Raw genomic sequence first — 13,508 nt, 5'->3', positions numbered from 1 at the left:
TTTAAAACCTTATACACAAACAAATATGTAATTGGAAAAATGTTTAAACTTATAAAATAATGGATGAGATGGCTCGTACCTACATTTTCTTTTAACTAATCGAATGAATTTCTTTTGTTGCATTAGAAGAGGCTTTTTAAATTGGTTTCATAGGTTCCACCCCAGCAAAATATTCCGTATTATAATCTACTATTTACTAATGAAAAATATAACATTCTCATAACTTCCTCTGTACACATATTTTGTAGAAAATAAAAGGTTCTTAAAATACCATTAAGTTTTTTCTTTACCATGTCTATGTGTTTTTTCCAGTTTTATTTCCCCTATCCAGCAAGATTCCCAGGTATTTCAAATTGTCAGACTGAGACACAATTGCACACTCAGGACACTCTTTGTTTGTACACAAACAACTCACACAATTGTATAAAATTTGTTTGGTAAAATGTTGTGGATCTTTTTTCAGGCTAAAAATTTATGTACTTTGTTTTTTCGGGACTTAATAACATATTGTTCTTGTGAGAACCACCATTGAAGGGCTTTTAAATCTATACTCATTGCTTCTTCTATATCATTCCAGTCATCCTTTATGTAGGTTTAATGCTGTGTCGTCAGCAAATGATGTTATTCTACCATATAAATTTGAATTACAGAGATCATTAATATATACTATAAACAATATTGCACCTAATACTGACCCTTGGGTACTCCACTTTTTATTATACCAAAAGTCACTGAAAGTATTGCTAATTTTTACACATTGTCTCCTATTATTTAAGTAAACTTGAAAACCAGGAAAGAACGTTTCCTCTGATACCGCAACAGTATAATTTATTTAAAAGAATGTCATGATCTACAGCATCGAAAGCTTTCTTTATGTCCAAAAAATAATCCACTAACTTTGCGTCCTGGAATTTATCGCTTCAAGTACGTCATCCATAAAGTTTTTTAACGCAGTTTCAGTACTCAAGCCCTCTCTGAAACCGAACTGATTTTTTACTAAAGAAAATGGGTTTGCTCAAGAAATTTAACTAATCTTTTTTTCATAATTTTTTCAAAAATCTTTGCAAAAGTTGAGAGTAAAGATATCGGTCTGAAATTGTTGCAGTCATTATTCGGTCCACTCTTATGCAAAGGAATTACCACAGCGGTTTTTTAAAATATCCGGAAATATGCCCTTTTCAAAACTTAAATTAATTAAGTACAGTAAGACATTCACTATTTTTGGATACATCAATTTAATTAGAGATGAGCTAATGTTATCAATTCCAGGCGAGGTGTTATTTTTCAAATCTCTTATAACAGATACTAAATCATCTACCACTACTGGAGCTAAAAACCATGGAATTGATTGAATTATATAACTTAAAAATCTCTTATAACAACATAAGTCAAAGTTATCAGGTTTTAATTTTTTTATGTCTAGCTTATCTACAATAGACAAAAAAAATGAATTAAAACTCATTACAAATTTGTTTAATATCGCATGATTTCGTTACCATTAATATTTAAAGACTGTATGGGAGGTCGTTTTGACGTTGTCCTGTTATTTCATTTATAACCTTCCACGTAGTCCTCGAATCTCCGTTACATTTATGAAAAGTATTCTCGTAATAAGAATTTTTTAAATTTCTGATTTCAAATTGCAGTTTATTCCTGTAATTTTTATAACGCAATTTTAATTTTCCATTGTTTGGGTGATGCTTAACGAGTTTATAGAGTTTATTTTTTATTTTTATTTTTTTGCAAATACAATCACTCATCCAAGGTTTTAATTTTAAAAACACCGCTTGTTTTGGTTGATTGTTCAAATTTACTTTCAGAAATTATTTTTTTGGATGGTATTATGAAAAGTATCAAACGCAGTTGACGGGTTTTTTATCGTCGTAGACTTCTACCCATTTAACCTGTTTCAAGTCGCGCAAGAAGCCCGTCGTAATCTATGCGATAGGAGGGAGGGGAGGGGGCCGGCAGAATCAGCTGATGTCTGTCCCTCCACCCCTCCCCCGGACAATGACCACCCGCACGCACACAACAGCCATCCTGTGATCTGTAATATTCGCGTCTATTACCTTTACATCGACTTGAGTCTTGACTTTGTTTGCTAATCTAGCAAACACGTGATCGATGCATGAAAACTGATTCTGTCGTTACTCTAGTTGGTTCTTTCAATAAACAATCGAATCGTTTTGAGCAAAGAAATGCATTGTAATTGTCAATTATCATACTATTTTCAAATAAATTTAAATTAGCGTCCCCGATGAAAAGAGCGTTCTTTTTTGTTTTAAAATTATTATTACGAAGAAATACTCATTAATCTCAACTAGGAAATCGTCCTTGCTGAAGCTAAGCAGCCTGTAAATTGCAAACAAACAAAACCTCTGTGAATTAAACTTAAATTCTAATATCATTAGATCTGCTGTTTTAAAGTTTATCGGTTCACATATAAAAATTTCAACATCCAACTTTACAAAAATTGCTATACCTCCTGCCCTCTGATTTTCATTTTGCATTTGAAAAACTCTTATAATTTGGAATTTTAAAAAACTGTAACTCTTCATTATCTATCCATATTTCTGTCAGTACAATTTATTTTCAGGAAACAAATGTCTGCTACTTAATTCAGCAATGAATAAATCGAAGTTACTTCTCATACTACGAATGTTTTGATGCAATATTGTAAAATCCGACCATTGTTTAACGTTACACTGATTAGTCGTATCCATTATTTTACATTTTGAAATTTATTAACGGCTCTAGTAAAAGATTTTAATTGAAACAGTTCTACTACCAAGTTGACTACCTTGAAAATAATTAATCTAGCAGAATGTTATTTGCTTATTAAAAGAAATAAAATAAATAACGTATTGTAAAAACCAAAATATTTCTATTGTTTAAAAAACTATTTTTAACTTTAAAGAGAACTTAAAATTTAACTTATGTTTCCAGTAATAAACACAGTAATAAACAAACAACAACAAACCAAAATACGTAGCATATCTTATATGATGAAAGTATTACTGAAAGTGAAGTACATGTATATATATATATATTTACAGTTTAGTTTAGTCCAAGTCCTCCTCTAGTGTGATAACTCTGACTGGCGCCTTTTCTTCTTTCCTGAGGAAGATCTTGCCGTTTCTCACCCAGAGGAACTTGAAGTTTTTCTCGCGCTGATACTTCCTCGCCAGAGCGTACAGCGCCCGTCTCGCCGGTGATAGAGACTCGTTGACGTTAGATGGGACGGTCATCAGTTGCACCGATGTGACGAGTTGAGAGGGTCCTCTTCACACGTCGCCTCTGTAGAAACTCCTCCTTGTCCAGTCGACGAACGAACTTCACAATAATCCCGGCGGATTGTTTCCACTCTGCTTGGCACCAAGTCTATGGCACGCGTCCACCATAGTGTCAGATACGGTTAAGTCCAGTGCCTTGCCGACGTCCTTCACGATGGTCAACAATCTTCATTGGAAGTTACAGGGATTCCTTGAATCTCCACACAGTTACTGCGAGAGTACTGCTCTATGTTCTCCAGACGATCTTCCAGAGCTCTCACCTTCTTCTTCAGCTCCTTGTTCTCCGATGTGATAGACTCAATCAGCTGATTAAGTTTCTCATTCTGCTCCTGTTGTGCTTTAAGAGCCTTGGTGTTCTCTATGAGCTGTGAGTCCATTGATTCACAGGCCTTATTAAAAACTTTTCTCATATTTTGCTTGGCTATCTCTTATATCGGTAAACCACTCTCATGATATCTTCAAGAGATAGTTTACCTTCATCTGCTGCAGACTCGAGTCTCATGCTTTTCCTCCTCGTGGATTGACAGTCCTTACACCTCCAAACTAGACCCTCTTCATTTAGGCAATCCACGTCAGCCTTGCTATATTTCAAACATGCCGCATGGAAATCTCGTCTACAGTCAACACACAGGTGAGTTTAGATTGATTAATTTTAATATTCTTGACGCATACACCACAGCTCGACATTTTTACAGAAAAATAATTGTGTAAAACAAAAATCGCTGTGTAAAATAGCAATTAAACACTGTTGCACGACTTGTAGAAAACGTGAACTATATCAACGACCACTCGAAACACAGTAGCAGGAGCACGCACTTGATAACGATGTTTACTCTCCGAGCGCCGAACTCATCACTGAATTAACTATAATTACTATAATAATTACTATAACTATAATAACTATAATTATAATTCCATGCTTTTTTCATAGTCCACAGTAAGGTATAAGAAATTACTAATAATGCAATTTTATCTCCATCTTATAAGTAACATGTCAGTAGTTTGCGCAAGATGTATATAAACATGTCATTACATATTACTTAACTGAACATAGCAGTGAGACTAATTATACCAAACATATGTGTTGCCGCACTTTATACTGGTCAAAGTGGGAGAACCCTGAAATGTAGTCCGAGTCGCAGACTAGCCTCGAGTGTAACTAACGTAATAGGAGCCTTTGTTGTTACAATATAACCACTTCTAACGTAATAGGAGCCTTTGTTGTTACAATATAACCACTGCTAACGTAATAGGAGCCTTTGTTGTTACAATATAACCACTGCTAACGTAATAGGAGCCTTTGTTGTTACAATATAACCACTGCTAACGTAATAGGAGCCTTTGTTGTTACAATATAACCACTGCTAACGTAATAGGAGCCTTTTTTGTTACAATATAACCACTGCTAACGTAATAGGAGCCTTTGTTGTTACAATATAACCACTGCTAACGTAATAGGAGCCTTTGTTGTTACAATATAACCACTGCTAACGTAATAGGAGCCTTTTTTATTACAATATAACCACTGCTAACGTAATATATAAAAAAAACATTTTGTTCCAGTTAAAAATAATTCCTCAAGACACGTTTGTAGATATATTATTTCCATTTACAGCTATTATCGGTATAAATATTTTAAATAACAAATTGGTAATTGTAAGAATGATTTAGAGTTGTTTTTATTAAAATATCAAGTGATAATAAGTATAATATATCATTTTCAGTTATTTGGAATACCATCTTGAAAAGTTACAAGATATATAAAAATTTTTTAATAATAACATTGGTTTTCTAAACACTTTTTACTATTTATCAGTTTATTTTAGCATTACTCGTACAGGCCATGACGTAGATATCAATAATACATAACTGAACTACTATACCAGTTTTAAATATTTAATTTAACTAGCTTATAGTTTGAAAAAACCTATGTAGATATCATTACAGTATAATATTTCCTCAAAAGTAAATATGCTAGTGGTTTGGGTTTAAACCGTTAATCAGTAAAAATCTTAGTGTGATCTATTAAAATGCCACTGGTGTTAAAAATCACTCTTAAAAGTAAATAATTAAGAACCTATAAGTAATGTTTTGTGTTATTATTTCAGCGCAACGAATTTGTACTAAATTTGTATTGTTTTATACTAATTTATTTTATGATCAATTAGCATACCAATAATTAATTATATATTTATGATAAACGTATAACATTTTAATACAGCTATTATAATGATTTTTATTGATTTATAGTAGTAAATAACGAAAAATACTCGTTAATGCATAAATAGAAATATCATCTGAATAAATTAGTCCCAATTACAAGTTTATTCAAGACAAATAAAAAAAAACTGTTTGAAAAATAAATTTCTGAATTGTTCTATCCTAGTTGACTGTTGACAGATTTATGATGACTTACGGTTTTTCTGTTTAATATTTTACCAGCTTATCAATTACAAAACGACAGCCATTGTATCGGAATTATATTTATAATTAAGTGTAAATACTATTAAAAATATTTATGATTTAACTTTAGCATAAAAATCCTTTCTTAAAAATAAACAATTCATTCTTTACCTATGCATACAGTATAAGCACAGAAATTCAATAAACCATAATATAAGTTGTGGATGACAAAAGTTTAATCAACAAGGAATATTTTTATTTTTCGCATTGTTTGACCCTGATATATACACTATGAGTGAAAAGGACGCATACAATACGGCATATGTTGTTCACTTAAGAATGTTTCACTAGAAAAGTTTTTATTCTAATAGTAATAATGGAAAAAGTATTGTATTTTTTTAAAAAGGGCTAAATTGACCTCATTTTATAATTAAAAAAAACTACACTGGGAGTCCTAGAAAAATTGTTTCTCTACAACAGACAAAGGATTTAAATAAAATAAAGTGTAAATACTGCTATAAAGGTTTAACTCCCTCTGTGGTTTTAGTTAACTGTAAATGAAAAATGCTGTGATAAAATATCCGAGTTTAGAAACTTTTAAAACAAGGTGAAACACGACCTTGTAGAATACCTAAATATTTTCCAATAACGATCCCCGGACATGCAAATTTATTATTTTGAATCACATGACAGTTAAAAGTACTTTTCCAGAGTTTATGGGGTCAAAAATTTATCGTCAAAGTTGGATCTAATGTCACGATTTAATTCTTCAAACACAAGTGGTTGCTCGTTTTGTAACGCAACTACAGTATTACAAATAACATGATTGTGGATAGCAACGACAAAATGATGAGACAATAGATTGGTCCATATATTTATTGAAATTGTATCTTACAATTCTACTCCAAATTTGACAGAAACCAAGCATGTGTAATATTGAAACAATCCCACTATATCCTCCCACAAAGGGTGAGGTAAGAATGACGTAATAACCGGATTCCATCCCACAGGAGCGGATTGTGATGAGCCCTTTGATCTCAGGAATGAAAGGCTGGCATCATTAAAGCTGCTTGAACTGATTGCTAATCATTCAAATCCTACGTTCGATATCCTTTACAATCTCTCAACATCAATATACAGAACCAAAATAACGTATATGAATGAGCAGCTGTTTATAAAGTATGTATGTAAGCCTGATTGTTGATTTCAATGTATTTTTCGATACGGTATCCAATAACATCATACAGTTTTTAAAGTTATTGGCTGAGCGGTAGTGAAGCCTATCACTCGTGGGGCTGGAAATAATTCATTTCTGTACGTTGTTCCACATAATATGGAGGGAACAAAATAGTCCACTATGAGCTTGAAGAAAGTTTACTTATACCTTCATTTGCATATAAGCTGCATCTATTTCGATTATCAACCATAATGGGAAAACGAGAATATATAAGAATAAATAAATTTATAAACAAACTAAATACAATCAGATGACATTTTAACATTAAACATTTATAAGCCTTGAATGATAAGAGCTATAGACTTGAAATTTCAATGCAATCTTACGTAACACGAGATGGCGCGTACATCATAATTGTTTTATTTTACTTTTAATTACTTTAAGAGCTATAATAATATAAAGAGCTGTAATACTTGCCATGATCAATTACGAAACCCTTTTTTCTGAAAATCAAAATAGTTCCCATAAAGCATTATAATTATTCATATACCTATATCGTGTGTTACCTATCATAGTAGTCGTAAGAGCAATTCAACATAATGTGTTCTCAAATTACAACACTTATTTTAATGTTTTATGACTAAAATTTATCAATAAAGAGTAACAAAATTTGCATGTATATGTATATAATAGAATAGATTATTTACAGGAAAAGAATGTGTTTACGTAATTTTCCATTAGACATGAAGAACCAAAAAGCTTAGTCTAGTAATACACTTTTTTAATTAGTTTTTTCGCTCATTTACTAAACATTTTTCTCCATTGTGATACATTTTTAATTTTAAGAAGAATTGCAAAACTATTACTTTTTGTGGAATTTGTTTTGTAGCCAGTAAAGTCTGTTACTGCCAAAATGTACATCCTGTCTTGAGACAAAGCTCTTATTCAGTTGGCCATTTTCCCACCCGCAACTTCCACGTAATGTTCATTTGTCTTGTGGATCTTAAACATTTCTCCAAGAAACCACACCCATTAGTATTATTACATTATATTTACATGAAATACATGTAATTCAGCTTTTTATGACAAATTTACGAGTAAAAAGTACATTTTCTCAGGAGTAACTTTTCTAATAAACTAGCTTTAAACGTTAAAAGTTATTTTACTTTCTACTACTAATAAGTTTGAAATACTTTGATCAAATCACAATAAATGTGTAGCAAATGGATTGTAACGTAATAAAATTCTTAATAATTATAAACCTGTACAATGGTTTAAAAATTTAATGTTTTTAAAAATAATTATGTACACTGATAATGTAAATTGACACTAACTAAAATTATTTGTTAAAATACAAATATATAACTTGTATTCTTGACTATGCTCAATACTCTCTATACCTTTCACAAGGGAGAACTATAAAAAAACAAATTTATCTTTTATTTAGCAGATTACTTCATTGTTTAAACGTGAATTCCATGCTTAAATACTACAAAAATACCATTCCTGTAGAAATGTTTGTATTCACTGTGCATTCGTTATATTTTTTACATTTTTCAAATCCCTATTTCACATCAGGAACGCAATAATATCAGTGCTGACAGATATTTCTGCTGGATATGCTACATTATAATACCGCGTTAAATATCACACATCATACAACAGTTATATACGTGATCGAGTGACATCATGCTTTAACCGTGACTGCTTATACGAGTTTTTTATATTAATTCTCAGTACGTTTGTAACCTAAATATTGAATGTGTGTCAAAACCAGTGCATAACACTCAGAGATGGCGCTGAAAAGTATCTACTGGATATCATAATTAACTCAAAGTTTACTTTTGGTATGTATTCTGTTTTGTTTTCAAGTTTGGATAGAAACACGAAAAAAAGATGTTAATTTAAATAAGAACTCATATAACCGTAGTATAAACAACATGTTAGAGATAAATGCCAAGAGTCGAGTGTATTTTACTCTACGAAATTAAACAGTTTTCGAGATAATTTAGGCCAGTAGAACAGTCAATCATATTTATATTTTAAATGTGAAGTTTGTGAAATTGTTTGAGGGTTTAGATATTTGGATGTTTTTTTCCCTCCGTTACCATAATTAGAAGAAACAACCAAGCGCCGCGACTCTGTGACCATTTCGAAAAAGAAATACACAAGCTAGAAGCTAGATATATTGCGCAATGTTGAGTGCATAGGATATACATAATCTACTTTGGATTCAAACGTATTATAAGTACTTTTATTAAGAAAGTTGCTAGCCTCGACTATAGGATACTTCATACTGGTCTAAAGCTTTGGTATTGAAATAAATGGAGCTATTCAGTCAAATAACTTAGAATGATGAACTGGATTTATTTACTTGGTACTTATAAAAAATGTTTAATCATACAATTTGAGGACGTCAAAACACTTCTTTTTAAACAATATTTTTCAGTTAACATGACTTTTTTAATGAGTGTTAGGTATTTATTTTTTAATATGTCCCCGTTATTGAGTAGAAAATAGTATTCGAAGAAGTGAGTTTGATTATAAGATTTATTTCATATTATATAATCTTATAGAAAATATCGAGCTTTATCTTTCAGCATATTGCCAGAAAACTTAGGTCTGTATAAATGTATAACTTTTGCGGGATCCAAAGAATTAATCTCATTTAAAACCACCACATTTTGGCTGATTGTCATTTCGAAAAACCTTATATCAGTCTTTCTCTGCATGTCCATCTATCTATCTGTTTGTATGTTTGCATATGTATGATATCTCGAAAAAATTACCTATATTCTTGAAACTTGCATGTAGCTTTTGTATATATTAGTAACATTAAGTTTATTATGGTACTGTCAATTTACAGGATTTATCTGAGCGTTAGTAAATATGTTTACATTGTTTTTGTGAGCAACCATGATGACAACAAAAAATAAAACAATAAATAATTTTGTAAACAAGCTTATTAAACTCAAGAAAAAACCAACAACAACAGATTATTTAATAACTTTTGATACTATATCGACAGTTTTGCGATTCAAATTTGTTATCCGTGATGACACTACACTACGGTAATGTGCGAGATTTCTTACAAACCTCTTACCTAGACAGTGTAAACGTATCTTTAAAATATATTTGTTTATTAGAGCAAATTACTCTTTAAAACTGAACGAAAAGTAGATTGCGTCTACAGAGTAACAAAAACAATCTCCTCTTGCCTCTTGCCCAATTTGAGTAGAAGTCCCTAGAGCAGAGCTAGCGTCTCCTTATAATCTGACATGACTGAGATAATGCCTGTTATACTTTCTCATGGGATCTCAACAAGAGGCAGCCTCTACTCACCTTACTTAACCTGAATGCTGTGTTATTTCAAAAGAAGCCCAAAGGTCATATTAGGACTAAAAGTAATAAGGGGTTTCCACATCTATATTTCCTAAGTGAAAATGGGGTTTCGGATGTCATACTATTTGAGTCTATAATGAACATATGATGAATCAGTGAAATAAAAACAGAGTTAATATAGAGCAAAATTGAAAAATAATAGCATTATTTTGAATTAAGTGCAATATCCCATGCTGCTAATTTGGCAGTTGTAAATTATGAATGCTGTTGTTAATCTCTAAATACCAGTGCAGCAGTTTTCATGTGTGAAAGTTTCTTGTAATGACCATCAACTATATTACCGGTCAAAAGAATTGGAAATTTAATTTCTGAGTGCGTGATGATGACTATGTTATAGGTGATTCCTGAAAATAGCGGGATATAGTTGGAAAAGTACGTGAAATTTTCCAAAAACTTGAATAATTTAAGAAGGCATTTATTTGCCTACCAAAGCGTTCAACTCGACATCCTTTTTCTAATATTTTGACCAGCGTAAATCATTTATAATTCTTAAATAAACATAATGGAGATCCTTCTACTTTGATAATTTATTGCTTACTTCAGATAGTATGCTTCGGAATATTCTGATGATCACATTGTGATTTTGAGCGACATACATTTTATAGGCTAAGATGAGCCTTTGCCAATTGAGCTAGTCAGGATGAGAGCCCACCTGAGCTTTCTTTAATTAGCAATGAATGACTTGAGTTCTAATGTATTCATGATGTATTATCTTTAAATATGATGTTATAATAAAGCCGACTGGTGAATATTAGGGCAAACTAAACAGAGAGTCATGCAGTTCGTGTGGTATTAATTGTGTTTTCAACAAAGTGTTATTAGGCCGTTAACAAGTCAGGTAACAGTGACATATATCAGTGGTAGTGCAGTGTCCCAGTGAATGAGCTGTCACAGTTTTTTGGTCCACTGTCTTGTCTAATATTCTGTTGTGTGGCCACATCTCATGGAGTGGATTCTCAGGTACATCGTCCTTTGCTTTCTATAGTTAATTGGTTGTTAGTTGCTAATTTTAATATCTGCCCTTTCGTAACAAACTTCGTATATAAAAATAACGAATTTTGGTACCTATATGAAAATAAATTAGGAGAACAATAGTTTTTATTTATAAAGATATTATCTGTACTTAAAAAAATAAAAATTAAGCCTAATGGTATTTTGATGATTTAAAAAAAATTATATTTACAATGGTAGTTTTGCAGATGTAAGTAATAATTTTGACACCAATCCACTTTCCACTTGTGTGATGTATGAAATCCATCGAATACGAATTCGTTGCATCGTTTTGATATCATTCACCCCAAGTCAAGTTTAATCAAAGTTAAGATGGGGTTCATATTTCTTCATTAGTTGCAAAGATGAAGAACTGCTACAGATATACACTGCTTCGTTTGTGTGAGAGATTACATTTTTTAAAGTTACAGTTCTCTAAATAATAAATAAACAAGAAAAGTTCTATAAACTTTTTGAGCAGTACAATAAAAATATTAATTTTATATTAATGCTAATTTGGAATAGTACACACGTATAATATTAGAATCAAACCAAATAGAAATGACTAAAACAGGCATAATGAATAATAATAAGGAAAAAAATAGTTTTTGACATAATCCAAGACAATTCCTTCTTGTACAAATAGTACAAAACCAGCTGTTTGGAAACCAGAAAGGACATTATACAGAAATGAAATTTTATTAAATGATAATTACTTTTGCAGCTACTAAATTAAAAATTATGTAGTTTTTATTGTACTGTTTCAATGAATACTTAAATGTATTATACGACTAACAGATGCAGATAAAAATATCTATTAATGCTGCAGAGCAACACAGAGTTTTCTATGAAGATATGTAACACAATCACGTGAGAAGTCGCAAACAAAAAGCTATTAAAAATTGTGTGATTTTAAATTATAAATCATTGAACACATTCTGAGATGATTTTGTTTTTTTTCAATTATATCATATATTTATGGAAGGACTACCCAATATATTAGATACAATTCAATACAATATTTTGTACATTCTTATTAATTTCTTATATTTTCAATTATTGAATATTTTAAATTAAAAGTTAGGAAAGATTATATTAAGATTACAGTAAGTACCAATATGGCACCTGCGGCCTTCTAGAAGATATGTTTATTTGAAGAGTTTTAATTAATAATAATTAGGCTCTTATCTTAACGAGAGCTTTAATTAGCCTTCAAAACGTGTCCGCTACCCTGTTAAACAATTTCACATTCTTGACTTTGTAACACGTAACTGAATAATTTTTAAATAGGATTATATTTGAGTAATTATTACTAATAAATACAAAGTAATACACAATGTTTATAATTCTGAATTTAACGAAGTGGTATAACCAAATAATATGTCATTTTCTTGACTGTACTTTTAACTTTTCTTTTTCTTATAAGTGTAAATTGTGATTTGCCTTGTTTTTTAGAACCCTCATTTATTATAAACATTTCAATGTTTTCTAATGTCTACATGAATATGCGTAATATTCGTTTAATATTACAGATTACTATGATCACTGTTAATGTAAAAAAATTCCTGTCTTGAATTAATATACAACATTGAGTTATTTAACAGATATAAATTATATGTTTAGCCTCATGAGTTAAAGGAGAAAGCTCGCCAATAAAACATTTTTTAGAGAAATGCATGCCCAATTGGGACATAATTTGTAAACTAAATAAGTCACTGGTACTTACCAATAAATAGACAGACGCACACGTATTAGAGTATTATTAATAAATCTCATGAAATTTAGAGCAGATAATAATCATTATTAAACAAAACTATAATAAATACCATTACCACGAAGTTGTAATGGCAAAACATAGGCAAGCATTCCACTTTCTATGTAAATTTAAACCTTTGTTCTTGAGTGAATGTAAATGAAGTTACGAATAAAGGCGATAACGTTGAAAGTGTTATTTATCATTCAATTCACATTACTCGAAAATATGGGATTATTAAACAGAAAAAAATAGTAATTCCAAAACCTAAAAAACAACGCACGGGTAGTCACTTAAGGTTTACATTAATACAAAATACTATGCAGGTTAAGCTGCATTTGTTCTAAACCAACCAATCTAATGCAGTATCGTCATTAAATGGTTTGATAAGATATTTGGAAAAGTCGTATAGTTAACCATTATAGTGCACTTTTTATAAATTTATATATTGTTTTGGTTTTGAAGACAGCAAGGTTACCCATAAGACTAG

The sequence above is a fragment of the Homalodisca vitripennis genome, chromosome 6 (genome assembly GCF_021130785.1).
Source record: "Homalodisca vitripennis isolate AUS2020 chromosome 6, UT_GWSS_2.1, whole genome shotgun sequence".
Taxonomy (NCBI): Eukaryota; Metazoa; Arthropoda; class Insecta; order Hemiptera; family Cicadellidae; genus Homalodisca; species Homalodisca vitripennis.
This window is presented reverse-complemented; position numbering follows the sequence as displayed.